Raw genomic sequence first — 13,962 nt, forward strand, 5'->3', positions numbered from 1 at the left:
TCTCGGCCCAAAATGTTGACTGTTTACTCTTTTCCACAGACGCTGCCGGACCTACTGAGCTCCTCCAGCATTTTGTGTGTGTTGCTTTGGATTTCCAGCATCTGCAGACTTACTTGTATTTGAATATTAGGATTAATGCTCCTTCTCATCCTTGTGCAAGTTAAAGAAAGTAATGCGGAGTAAAATGCTCCAAATGTGGCCGGTGACAGTCAGAAGTCAGAGGCGAAATTGCATTTTCGAGAAGGCTTTGATTTCCATACTGCCTCACGAAACAAGTTTAGAGCAGGTACAGCATTGTAGAGGCATTAACACTGCCTTTATTTACATAGTTCTATCAAACATCCAGGGTACATTCAGCAAAGCTATGTCAAGTATATTCCCTATGCACAATCATACAGTGTTTCACCTTGATTCACACAGTGCAGGATTGTACCATTTAGATCTTATCTTGGTGCTGCCTGATCACTACAGAACATTTTGGATTTAGACATTGACAACTTCTCAATAACAAAGAGATCATTGAGCAATGTTATTGATGGAGGATTAAAAAAATCAGAATTGGCCTCCTTGCTTGAATTGGTGCAGCCAATGCTAATGAAGGGAATCCCTAAATCTCAGGGTCTCTCACCTCCAGCTGATACACACAGCCTTCTAAACCTGAACGCCAATATGTTAGGTCATTTTTTAAAACTGCTTCCCTGCATTATGATTTGCTCATAGCAGAGATTGATCCTTGATTATTGGAAGCCTCAGGTACTATTCGAAAAGTATTGAAAATGTAGGTCCGTCAATAAAAATGAAATGGGGAAAGCGAAAAGGGGTTTGAAACATATTGTTAAGAAAATTTTTTAAAATATTCAAAATTGTTATAAACGTTCTGGCTCCCTGTTAGAAGATAACTAAGTTAAGAGCAGAGACTATTGTATATTCTATATTCAGAGCTAACATGTGGGCCTTTGAAAATAAATGCTTTGAGGCTGTCTTCACAACAGAAGGTTCATGTTGACACTGGAGGAAGACTATGAAATATTGGATGACATAATAATAAAGCACTAATGAGTTAATAATTTTGAAAGTGGATAAACCCCTAGAATGAGATGAAATACACAGAAAGGAAGGCCAGGGTGCAGGTTGGAGTTGCCGTAGGTGCAGATCTTGGTGGTAATACCTAATAAAGTGGCCACTGAGTGTATGTTCATGGCCTTCTGCTGCTGTTGCCCATCCACTCCAAGGTTTGACGTATTGTCCATTCAGAGATGCTCTTCTGCACACTGCTGTTGTGACACGTAGTTACTTGAGTTACCCTTGCCCTTCTGTCAGCTTGAACCAGTCTGGCCATTCTCCCCTGACCGCTCTCATCAACAAGGCGTTTTCACCCACAGAACTGCTTCTCACTAGATGTTTTTTTGTTTTTCCCACCATTTTCTGTAAACTCTCTAGATGCAGGTGTGCGTGAAACTCCCAGATCAGCAGTTTCGGAGATACTGAAAGTATCTTGTCTAGCACCTAAAATCATTTCCCGTCACAAGGTCGAAGTCACTTAGAGCACATTTCTTCCCCATTCTGATGTTTGTCCTGAGTAACAACTGAACCTCCCGACCATATCTGCATGCTTTTATGCATTGAGTTGCTGCCACAAGATAGACTGATTAGATATTTGTATTAACAAGCAGGTGTACAGGTGCACCTAATAAAGTGGCCACTGAGTGTACATTCCAGGTTGATGAAAGAATTAATGGAGGCTGTGACCATTATTTGTCAATACCCTTGTCTGCAGGAAAGATGCCAGCGGTTCACTAATGTCCTCGCATTGTTTAAAAAGTAAACATTGAGTAATTAAGGGTCAGTCACTTAACTTCAGTGATAGGCAAGTTATTGAGTTCAGTTCTGCCATACTGAATAAACTTTCATTTAGAAAGACACAGATAATCAGGAATCCAGTAGGTTAAGCAACATTTGAGGTGGGATTTCAAAGTTTTGGGTCAAGACCCTGCACTGGGACTGAGAGTGGGAGGAAAAACAGGATAAAGGAGAGAGGGAAGAGGATGAGACAGGGGCCAGAATGTGACAGGTGGACTGAAGAGAGCTGACGGGCAATGGGCAGATGGTTCTAGGAGGATGGGTGGAGTTGGGACAAGTAAGTATAGGTGGAAGCAAAGGGTAAGCAAAAACAAGTGTTCTTTTGACCAATGGGCTTTACAGAAGAGACATTTTTTGTGTATGCTTGACAGTAAGAAGAAAAACTTCCAGCTGTGGGAAGATATAGACGGTATGGTCAGTTGGGCAATGAAATGGCCAACAAAATTTATTCTCATGAAGCATGGGATAATGTAGTGGGGGGGGGGCGTTGGAAGTGTTACAAAGCAAGAAGAGCACACAATAAATAGGAGGATACTGAGAGATGTAAAGCAGAATTTCCTTTGGGGGGGGTAAAGCTACCAAGACCAATTGATAAAGTGGATAAAGTGGCATTAAAAGACTTTTGCTTTATTGCCAAATCACAAGAACAAGGAGATTATCTAGAACGTTACACAGAGATTAAGTCTTGTGTACAGATCTGGTCAGCACATCACAAGGAAGATGTGAGTGGCCAGGAGAACAAGTAAAGGAGATTTATGAGGATGCAGGCAGAACTGGAAAATTTTAGCTGTAAGTAAATATTGGTTGTACAGGTTATTTTCTTTGGAACAAAGGTGACTGAAAGGAGACTGTAAAAAGGTGCATAAAATTATGGGACCTGGAGTAAGTGGAAAAGGTGTCAAAACAAGATTGATTGTAAGTAATTGACCAAAGCCTTAAAGGAATATAAGGGAAGGTTTTCACTGCTGGGTTGGCACTCACTGTTCTAAAGGGTAGTTGAGCAGGAAACTTTGTTATAAAGTGCTTGGGTGTGTAGTCATAGTCATATCATACTTTATTGATCCCGGGGGAAATTGGTTTTCGTTACAGTTGCACAATAAATAATTAAATAGTAATAAAACCATAATAGTTAAATAGTAATATATAAATTATGCCAGAAAATAAGTCCAGGACCAGCCTATTGGCTCAGGGTGTCTGACCCTCCAAGGGAGGAGTTGTAAAGTTTGATGGCCACAGGCAGGAATGACTTCCTATGACACTCTGTGTTTCATCTTGGTGGAATGAGTCTCTGGCTGAATGTACTCCTGTGCCCAACCAGTACATTATGTAGTGGATGGGAGACACTGTCCAAAATGGCATGCAACTTGGACAGCATCCTCTTTTCAGACACCACCAACAGAGAGTCCAGTTCCATCCCCACAACATCACTGGCCTTACGAATGAGTTTGTTGATTCTGTTGGTGTCTGCTACCCTCAGCCTGCTGCCCCAGCACACAACAGCAAACATGATCGCACTGGCCACCACAGACTTGTAGAACATCCTCAGCATTGTCTGGCAGATGTTAAAAGGACCTCAGTCTCCTCAGGAAATAGAGACAGCTCTGACCCTTCTTGTAGACAGCCTCAGTGTTCTTTAACCAGTCCAGTTTATTGTCCATTCGTATCCCCAGGTATTTGTAATCCTCCACCATGTCCACACTGACCCCCTGGATGGAAACAGAGGTCACCGGTACCTTAGCTCTCCTCAGGTCTACCACCAGCTCCTTAGTCTTTTTCACATTAAGCTGCAGATAATTCTGCTCACACCATGTGACAAAGTTTCCTACCGTAGCCCTGTACTCAGCCTCATCTCCCTTGCTGATGCATCCAACTATGGCAGAATCATCAGAAAACTTCTGAAGATGACAAGACTCTGGCAGTAGTTGAAGTCCGAGGTGTAAATGGTGAAGAGAAAGGGAGACAAGACAGTCCCCTGTGGAGCCCCAGTGCTGCTGATCACTCTGTACTTGGCTCTGTCAGACTTGGAGAAGTTGACCCGCACATTATGGACAAAATGCTGGAAGGAGGGATGAGGTTGGGTAGCACTTTCTCAAGTAGAATAGACACAAAAGATTAAATAACCTTCATCTACCATAGGTTGTTTGCAATCTTAAGGGAACTGACCAGCCCCAGCATTAACATGGCTGACAACATCCCATACTATTTCACCACATCACTCAACCTTCACCTGTCTCTAAAATAATCAATGCTTGGCTGATATCCAATTGTGGATGGTCAGACCAGCTTCTACCCCTTCCCTTCAAGTCCCGATGAAGGGTCTCGGCCCGAAATATCGACTGTTTATTTCCCTTCATAGATGCTGCTTGACTTTCTGTGCTCCCCCAGCATTTTGCGTGGGTTGTTCGAGTTTTCCAGCATCTCAGAACCCCTTGCGTTTTTGACTTTGCAACCTTCTCCTGCTCTCCGTAAGACATGGGAGCAGACGTAGACCTCTTAGCCCATCAAGTCTTCTCCGCCATTCCATTGTAGCTGATGTATTATCCCTCTCAACACCATTCTCCTACTTTTCCCCGTAACCTTTATCGCCTGACTAATCAAAAACCTATCAACTTCTGCTTTAAATATACTCAATGACTTGGTCTCCACAGCCATCTGTGGTAATGAATTCCAGATTCACCAAACTCTGGTAAAAGAAATTCCTCCTCATCTGTTCTAAATTTATGTCCCTTTATTCTGAGGCTGTGCCCTCTGGTCCTAGACTCACTCACTATGGGAAATGTCTTCTCCACATCCACTCCATCACGGCCTTTCAATATTTGATACTCCATTGAAACACCTTGGCATGTTTTCTACATCTAAAATTCCAGATTAATGTAAATTGTCTTGAAGCTGTGGGGATGAGGGCATGAGTGAAAATAGACCAAGAAGGCATTTAGCCCTTGGAACTTGTTCAAGACTGATCTTTGATCTCCCTCCATAACCTTAAAAGCTCTGATTTTTTATTTAAATCTAACACTCTCAAACCTGAAGTACACAAAAATTAACATAGCATCAACTACAATTATGGAGGAGTGTTGCCAATGTGTACCTTCCCTTGTGCAGGAGAGTGTCTAACTTACACTGTTAACATTCTGGCTCTAGCTTTAGACGTTGGCACCAGTCCTGAGCTTCCAGACCATGTGAAGATAGTGCGAGTGTGTCTTCAGTGAAAACAAGTCACTGTACATTAAAGATGGAATCTGATTTTGTTTTGGGGATTTTAGAAACTACCTATCCCAGTAATAAATTGGAAGCAACACAATAAACTTATTATTTTTCTCCTCAAAAAAATCAAAAATTATTAAACAGCCATCAGAGACTGTATTTTCCAGTGTAAATCAGTGTAAAGCAAAAATACTGGAAAAGTCTCAATTAGCCAGGCAGCGTCTGTGATGAGGGAAGCAGTAACATGGCTGATGATGAACGTATTTAAAGCTCATTTAAACATAAACCCTGTTTCTTTGACTGAGCTTGCAGCATTATGATTTTTTTTACTGCAGGCTCCCAGCATCCACAGTATTTGCTGTGGTGCTTCAACCCTGCAACCTTGTGCCATTTCGACACGGCAGTAATTTTTTTTAAAATCACATTTTCCTCCCCCTCCCCTTTCTAACCTGGCATGGCACTCGCACGGCTGCCGTCCGGCCGGGCTGCGATCGCGCCGAAGGAGTTAACGCGAGCCGCGCCGAGCCGAGCCGAGCCGAGCCGAGCCGAGCCGCGCCGAGCCGCTGCCGCACTCCTCCGGCAGCCGCCAACAACCTCCTCCCCCGGGGAATAAAGGTCAGCGCGCGAATGATTAGTCAGAGCTCCGTTGCCCCGGCAACCGCGTCACGTGCCTGGACCGGGCACCCATCCAACACAACAAAGAGCATGATTAGTCATGAGAGATGGAATTGGAGGGCCCGGCAGCCGCTGTGTTTACTCCGAGACAGAAGAATCGCTTTTTTTCCTCTCTCGCAGCCGGGCCTAGAATGTGCGCTACCATTTCAATTCACGCTCTTCCATTTTTATTTTGTCAGGCTAGCATCGCACGGTCCTTTATTAACCCCTTGAGGACCGCAGAGTGAGGCATGTGAAGGCACTCTCTTCCCGTGTGCTCGCAGGTCCTGACTTCATACCTCTATTTATAGATGTAAAACTGCACTGGAGAGCTTGGGACGGTGCACAGTCAGATTGGGGCTCTGCTCATCCCTTTGCACGTTCTACAAAGTATCTGGAAATCGATGGATAGAGTAGCCGCTTTTCGTATGGGGATTGTTTGGATGACTTTAAATCACCTTTGAGGTCACGATTCTCCAGCGCTTTGATTAATTTTCTAGTGTTTTTTCCAAATTTATGGTGGCTTTGTGTGTTTTTTCCTCGCACTGGTAAATTCCCAATGGTTTGGTCAGTTTTGGGAGTAATTTGAGGATTTTTCTGATAGTTCAATGTGTTTCCATTGACCTCCAGTGAGTTTCCAATGGCTTAATGATTTCCCAGTTGCTTGGAGAGTTTAAATGTTTATAGTTTTATTTAAACAAGTTTGGGAAAGTTTTGATGATTTGTTGACAATTTGTATTGGCTTTCAATTTTTAAAAATTAGTTTCTGCTAAATGGTTAGTTTCAGTTTTTACAATGGCAATGATAAATTTTGATATTTTGTTGATAAATACTTTATTGAAATTATTTCATTACAACAGCAACATTTAAAAACACACTTAGCAATATTAATATAATAAATTACAGAGTAATATACACAATAATAAAGTACCAAGTAGTAAAACAGACTATTGTGCTAAGATGTGTGTTCTCCTGAATGAGCCTGTTCAAAAGGGCACTCTGCTGCTTGTTCAGTAGGTCATGGAGAGGATGCGCCAGATTGTCCATAACTGATTTGTGGCTCTTAGATTGAGACAGCCTTTATAGGTACTTTGAATTGCTTGAGTGTTTTGGTTATTTTAATTCTTGTTACTTTAGTATATTGTAATGGTTCAAATAGATTGGTGAGTTCTGAGTAGTTTGAACTGTGAGTAGATTTGGTATCTTAAGACAACAGGAACACAGCAACCACGTTCTAGCTTTCACTCCACTGTACCCCAACTTTAACCTTTGTATCACTGTTTTCAAATCCTTTTATGACTCTACAACTTCTTTCAGTTCTCCAAGATAGTTGTGCTCCTCCACTTCTACCCTCTTTACATCCTGGATTTCAGTCACTGAATTGCTGCCTAGAACCAAAGCTCTGGAGTTCCCTCCTAAGGACTCTCTGCCTCTCTATTTCTAAGAATTAAAGTGTCCTCCCCCCCCCCCCCCCACAGCTCATGTGTTTTGCTTGAATTTCCAGCATCTGCAGAATTCCTGTTGTATGCCCTAAATTCTTCTGAGGGACTTTGCATTTGATACCAGTCCTGGAGAGTGCAGTTGGAGGTTTAATATGTTTTTATTTTAATCTGTTCATTTTCTGTGATCACATCACTGACAATTATACCCTTCTCAATTGCCCTTGAGAAAGATTGTGTGAGCCACCTTGTCGAATTGCTTCCAAAGGAAGTCACACAATGTTATCGGATAGGGAATTTTGGGATTTAGACTCAATGGCTGTGAAAAATTAGCAATATACACTCACCACTTTATTGGGTACAAGAAAGGAACACAGTGTGGTCTGCTGCTGTAGCCCATCCACTTCAAGGTCCCGACGTGCTGTGCAGTCAGAGATGCTCATCTGCTCACCACTGTTGTAAAAGAGTTATTTCAGTTACTGTTGCCTTCCTATCAGCTTGAACCAGTCCAGCCACTTTCCTCTGACCTCTCGCAATAACAGGTCACTTTTGCCCACAGAATTGCCGCTCACTAGATGTTAATCAGAAACAGGTTTTTTATCACCGGCATGTGACGTGAAATTTGTTAACTTAGCAGCAGCAGTTCAATGCAACACATAATCTAGCAGAGAAAAAATAATAAATAAAATATTAATAAATAAATCAATTATGTATATTGAATAGATTTTTAAAAGTGCAAAAACAGAAATACTGTATATTTTAAAAAAGTGAGGTAGTGTCCAAATCTTCAAAGTCCATTCAGGAATCAGATGGCAGAAAGAAAGAAGCTGTTCCTGAATCGCTGAGTGTGTGCCTTCAGGCTTCTGTACCTCCTACCTGATGGTAAGAGTGAGAAAAGGGCATGCCCTGGGTTCTGGAGGTCATTAATAATGGACACTGCCTTTCTGAGACACCACTCCCTGAAGATGTCCTGGGTACTTTGTAGGCTAGTACCCAAGATGGAGTTGACTAGATTTACAACCTTCTGCAGCTTCTTTCTGTCCTGTGCAGTAGCCCCTCCATACCAGACAGTGATGCAGCCTGTCAGAATGCTCTCCACGGTACAACTACAGAAGTTTTTGAGTGTATTTGTTGACATGCCAAATCTCTTCAAACTCCTAATAAAGTGTAGCCGCTGTCTTGCCTTCTTTATGACTGCATTGATATGTTGGGACCAGATTAGATCCTCAGAGATTGACACCCAAGAACTTGAAGCTGCTCACTCTCTCCAATTCTGATCCCTCTATGATTCCTTCGTCTATGATTCCCTCTATGATCCTTCTATGACTCCTTCGTCTTCCTGAAGTCCACAATCAACTCTTTCGTCTTACTGACGTTGAGTGCCAGGTTGTTGCTGCGGCACCACTCCACTAGTTGGCATATCTCGCTCCTGTACGCCCTCTCGTCACCACCTGAGATTCTACCAACAATCGTATTGTCAGCAAATTTATAGATGGTATTTGAGCTATGCCTAGCCACACAGTCATGAGTATACAGAGAGTAGAGCAGTGGGCTAAGCACACACCCCTGAGGTGCGCCAGTGTCGATCGTCAGCAAGGAGGATATGTTATCACCAACCAGACCAGGTTGTGTGGTCTTCCGGTTAGGAAGTCGAGAATCCGATTATTGTTTTTTGTACCATTCTCTGTAAACTCCAGAGACTGTTGTGAGTGAAAATCCCAGGAGATCAGCAGCTTCTGAGATACTCAAACCACTCTGTCTGTCGCTAACAATGATTCCACAGTCAAAGTCACTTGGATCACATTTCTACCCCATTCTGATGTTTGATATGAACAACAACTGAACCTCTTGACCATGTCTTCATTCTTTTATGCATTAAGTGGCCGCTGAGTATATTTCACACGGTATATAAAGCTGAACATTTAAATTTAGACTTATTGCATACAGCTTTTAATTTGTAGATCAATGGAAAGGACAGGTATTGATACTGTTTAAGTTACTATAGATATGGGTAGTGAAGGAAGTACATAACTACATCTTATTGAAATTAGCAATGCCTTGAGTTGGAGGATGTGCAAAAGGTAAAGAATGTGCATTACAAACTACTTTTGATAACTCTGAGATCCCAAAAGCACTTGACATCCAAAGTGTAGTCACTGTTGCAATGTAAAATAATACTGTAACCCATCTTCACTCAAGATGGATGAGTTTCTCATTGATGGTAACTGTCGGTCAGGACACTGGGGGTAAGGTTCCCCTGCTCCTTTGTGAAGTTGTGGCACTGCATCTTTCGCATCTGCCTTGGTTTAATTTCTGCTCCAAACTATAGTACCCCTGAGATTACTGCACTTTCTCAGTACTTTGTTGTAGCACGAGTTTGCATTATGAGCTTCAAAATATGAAAAATAGAAGCTGTAGGCTTGGCCCCTCACATCTGCTCCATCATTCATTAAAATCATGGCTGATCTCTTACCTAAACTCCACTTTCCTGCACCAATTCCAATCCTTTTGTTTCTCAAATATTTTTTTAAAAATCCATCTATCCGTGATGATTATACTGAGCAAATGAGTCTCCAAAGCTATCTTGGATAGAGAATTCCAAACTTCATTAGTTCAACTTCAAGTCTATTGTTATTCACCCATATACATGGATGCTGCCAAATAAAACATTCCTCTGGACCAAGGTGCACAACACAGTACGTTTACCTCACATACAACAAAAAAAGTAATAATACCACAAATAAATTAAATAATAAAATATATTCCGTAAGATTGACTTTTAACATCAGGTGCATTTATGACACAAGTTTAAAAAGTATAACACTACTAGTGCTTCATAAGTGATGAGACCTGGGTGGTGGCAGGGAGATCAGTAGTCTCACGGCCTGGGGGAAGAAGCTGTTTCCCATCCTACTAGTTCCTGTCCTAATGCGATTACTTTATGTGTGAAGAAATCTCCTTCTTAAATAGCTGATCACATTTCTGACTGTGATCCGTGATTCACGACAGCCCAACCAGGGAAAGTACCTATCAAGCCGCTTAAGAATTCTGTACCTTTACTGAGACCACCTCTCCCATTTAATTCCACTCCCATTCCCATTCCTATTCCTATATGTCTATCCATGGCCTCCTCCACTGTCGTGATAAGGCCACACTTAGGCTGGAGGAACATCACCTTATATTCCACTTGGGTAGCCTCCAACTTGATGGCGTGAACATCGATTTCTCGAATTTCCGGTAATGCCTCCTATCCCATCCCCTTTTCTCTCTCTCACCATATCTCTTTCCCTGACCATCACCTCCCTCTGCTGCTCCTCCCCCTTTTCTTTCTTCCATGGCCTTCTGTCTCTTTCACCGATCAACTTTCCAGCTCTTTACTTCATCCCTCCCCCTTTGGTTTTCACTTAACACCTTGTGCTTCTCTCTCCCTTCCCTTCTCCCCCCCACCCCACCTTTTAAATCTATTCCTCAGCTTTTTTTCTCCAGTCCTGCCGAAGGGTTTCAACTCGAAACGTTGACTGTACTCTTTTCCATAGATGCTGCCTGGCCTGCTGAGTTCCTCCAGTATTTTGTGTGTGTTGCTCGGATTTCCAGCATCTGCAGATTTTCTCTTGTTTGTGATTGGATTACCACCTCTGTTTTCAGTCTGATAACTCCTATAAGATAGTCTACTGTCACAGAAATCAGTCTGGTGAACCTTCATTGTAACCATTCTATTTGGTGTTGGTGACCACTTAAATATTTGTAAATTATCTCTTGGAAAATCACAGTAGGTTTTCAGATTGAAGATGGTTCTGAAATGACTCCAAATATTGATCAAGAGGATTCAGTGTGTAACATTTCTTGCAGGACTGGAAATGAGCTGACATTTTTTCTGCATATTCTTTCTTGGGTGGAGAAACCAGGCATGTTCATCATGTCATAAACGCAGGAGATTCTACAGATGCTGGGAACCCAGAGCACCACCCCACAAAATGCTGGAGGAACTCAGCAGGTCAGGCAGCATCAATGGAAATGAATAAACGGTTGACATTTTGGGCTGAGACCCTTCATCAGACTTGGAAAGGAAGGGATGAGATGCCAGAACAAGAAGGTGGAGAAGTTGAAAGAGGACAAGCTGGAAATCGATAGGTGAAACTGGGTGGGTGGGGGAGGGATGATGAAGTAGAAGCTGGGAGCAGGAAAAGTTAAAGGGCTGGAGAAGAAGGAATCAGTTAGGAAAGGAGAGTGGACCATGAGAAAAAGTGAAGGAGGAGAACACCAGGGAGCTTCATATTTTGGAGAAGGAGGACATCGCTTTTGGTCCTCTGGAAGATCAGAATGGTAATCTATGTGTGGAGCCAAAAGAGATCGGGGGAAATCTGAAATGGATTTTTTGCCTCTGTATTTACACAGGAAAAGTGACACAGAGTCCATAGAGGTGAGGCAAAGCAGCAGCGAGGTCAAGGACCCTATTCAGATTACAGAGGAGGATGTTTTTGCTGTCTTGAGGTAAATTAGGGTAGATAAATCTCCAGGGCCTGACAAGGTGTTTCCTTGGACTCTGTGGGAGGCAAGTGTAGAAACTGCAGGGGCCCTAGCAGAAATATTTAAATCATTCTTAGTGACAGGTGAGGGTCCGGAGGATAGGAGGATAGCTAATGTTGTTCGGCTGTTTAAGAAAGGCTCTAAAAATAAACCAAGAAATTATAGACTGTTGAGCCTGACATCAGAGTGGGAAAGTTATTAGAAGGTATTCTAAGAGACTGGATATATATGTAGCCCCCCCGACCACCCTCAGGGTCGCTCGGCTCGCTGTCGTCTAGGGAAACAGCCTCGGCCCCGCAAACCGGATAATTCGTTTGTGTGGATGCTGTGTGAGGTACCCCACCCCGCCCAAATAACAGACAATACACCAGATGCAATTAAATGATATACAGTTTATAGATATTACTGGAACTATATATTTAAAAGAGAATAAAATATAAAAGGAAAATAAAAGGCGCCACACTTATCAAAGTTCAATCTCTTCGTGCACAAAAACCGTTGGAGCTCAAGGACCTACTTCTTCACCCTGCGACCCCCTCGGAACACCTTGACCGGTCGCCTGGGACCAACAACGGTGGTCGACCAGACGCTCCACACGAGTCCGTCTCTGTTTCCTCGCCGAATGTCCCGCTCGGGGTCCGACCCCGTTAGCGGACTCACAGCACCTCGTCCATCCTCTGTCTCACTCTCCCGCCTTCTGCCCCAAACCCCCGCGCATACAGTATCTTCAAATACACCAAAACCATAACAACTATCCCAATTGGTTAATAGCACTCTCTTATCACACACTAGAGCAAAAACAAACTGTTAGCGCAAACTTTCTCAGCGTTTAACACAACAAAGCCGCAGTCCCCAGATTAACATAACAAAGATGCCATTTTAATTAGCCTCCGCAGTAACATAAAAGTCGAAACCCCCTTACATATGAGTATTTGGATAGACATGAACTGATTAGGGATAGTCATCATGGCTTTGTGCATGGTAGGTTGTGTCTAACCAATCTTAAGAGTTTTTTGAGGAACTTACCAGGAAAGTTGATGAAGGCAAGGTAGTGGATGTTGTCTACATGGACTTGAGTAAGGCACTTGACAAGGCCCTGCATGGAACGTTGGTCAAGAAGGTTCAGTAGCTCAGCATTCAAGATGAAGTAGTAAATTGAATTAGACGTTGTCTTCATGGGAGAAGCCAGAGAGTGGTAATAGATGGCTGACTCTCTGACTGAAGTGGAATGATGCAGAGATCAGTGCTGGGTCGGTTCTTTGTCATCTGTGTCAATGATCTGGATGATAATGTGGTTAACTGGATGAGCAAATTTGAGAATGACATCAATACTTGGGGGTGTAGTGGACAGTGAGGAGACTATCAGACCTTGCAGTGGGATCTATACCAACTGGAAAAATGGGTTGAAAAATGGCAGGTGGATCTTAATACAGTCAAGTGTAAGGTGCTGCTCTTCAATAGGACCGACCAGGACAGATTTTCCACCGTAAATGGTAGTGCATTGAGGAGTGTGGTAGAACAAAGGGGTCTGCGGATACAGGTCCAAAATTCATTGAGATGGGGTCATAATGAAAACTTTAGGCACATTGGCCTTCATAAATCAAAGTATTGTGTACAGTAAGTAGGATGTTATGTTGAAGTTGTAAAAGCTGTTGGTGAGACCTAATTTGGAGTATTGTTTGCAGTTTTGGTCACCTACCTACAGGAAAGATGCAAATAAGGTTGAAAGGGTACATAGAAAATTTACGAGGCTGTTGCTGGAACTGGAGGACCCGAATATAAGGACATATTGAATAGGACTTTAGTCCTTGAGGCTTTCCTTTGCTGGACATCAGAGATGTCCTCCTTCAGATAACAAGGTTTCCCTTCCTCCACCATTGATGCTGCCTTCACTTGCATCTCCTCCATCTCTTGGACATTCGCATTCAACCCATCTTCCTGCCATCTTAACAGGGATAAGTTTCTCTTGTCTTCATCTACCATCCCATGATCCTCAGCATCCAACACACCGTTCTTCTTAACTTCCGCCATCTCCAACAGGACCCTATCATCAAACACATCTTTACCCCCCTCCCACCACCACTTATTCTTTTTGCAGGGATTGCTCCCTCCATGATTCCCTTCTCCATTCATCCGTCCTCACTAATGTCCCTCCTGGGACATATCCCTGTCAGCAACAGAAGTGCTTCCCCCCTTCATTTCCCTACACTGCTTATTCATCTCCTCCGTCACCTCCATTCAAGGCCTCAAATATCCCTTCTAGGTGAGCCAGCACTTC

At 42.9% G+C, this 13,962-nt stretch overlaps 2 long non-coding RNA genes across 4 annotated transcripts in view; one reads left to right on the forward strand and one right to left on the reverse strand.

Annotated features, from left to right (window-relative positions):
* The window catches only part of LOC134359639 (uncharacterized), a 135,436-nt gene extending 129,882 nt beyond the window's left edge, over window positions 1–5,554 (reverse strand). For all 3 annotated transcript variants that reach the window (XR_010021158.1, XR_010021156.1, XR_010021157.1), the window contains exon 1: window positions 5,514–5,554. This is a non-coding gene — a long non-coding RNA (uncharacterized LOC134359639). The remainder of the gene's footprint in view (window positions 1–5,513) is intronic.
* A 521-nt stretch (window positions 5,555–6,075) lies between these two features.
* LOC134359641 (uncharacterized) overlaps window positions 6,076–13,962 on the forward strand; it is a 32,624-nt gene continuing 24,737 nt past the window's right edge. Inside the window, exon 1 of the long non-coding RNA XR_010021161.1 lies at window positions 6,076–6,183. This is a non-coding gene — a long non-coding RNA (uncharacterized LOC134359641). The remainder of the gene's footprint in view (window positions 6,184–13,962) is intronic.

Source organism: Mobula hypostoma, chromosome 21 (assembly GCF_963921235.1).
Source record: "Mobula hypostoma chromosome 21, sMobHyp1.1, whole genome shotgun sequence".
NCBI lineage: Eukaryota > Metazoa > Chordata > Chondrichthyes > Myliobatiformes > Myliobatidae > Mobula > Mobula hypostoma.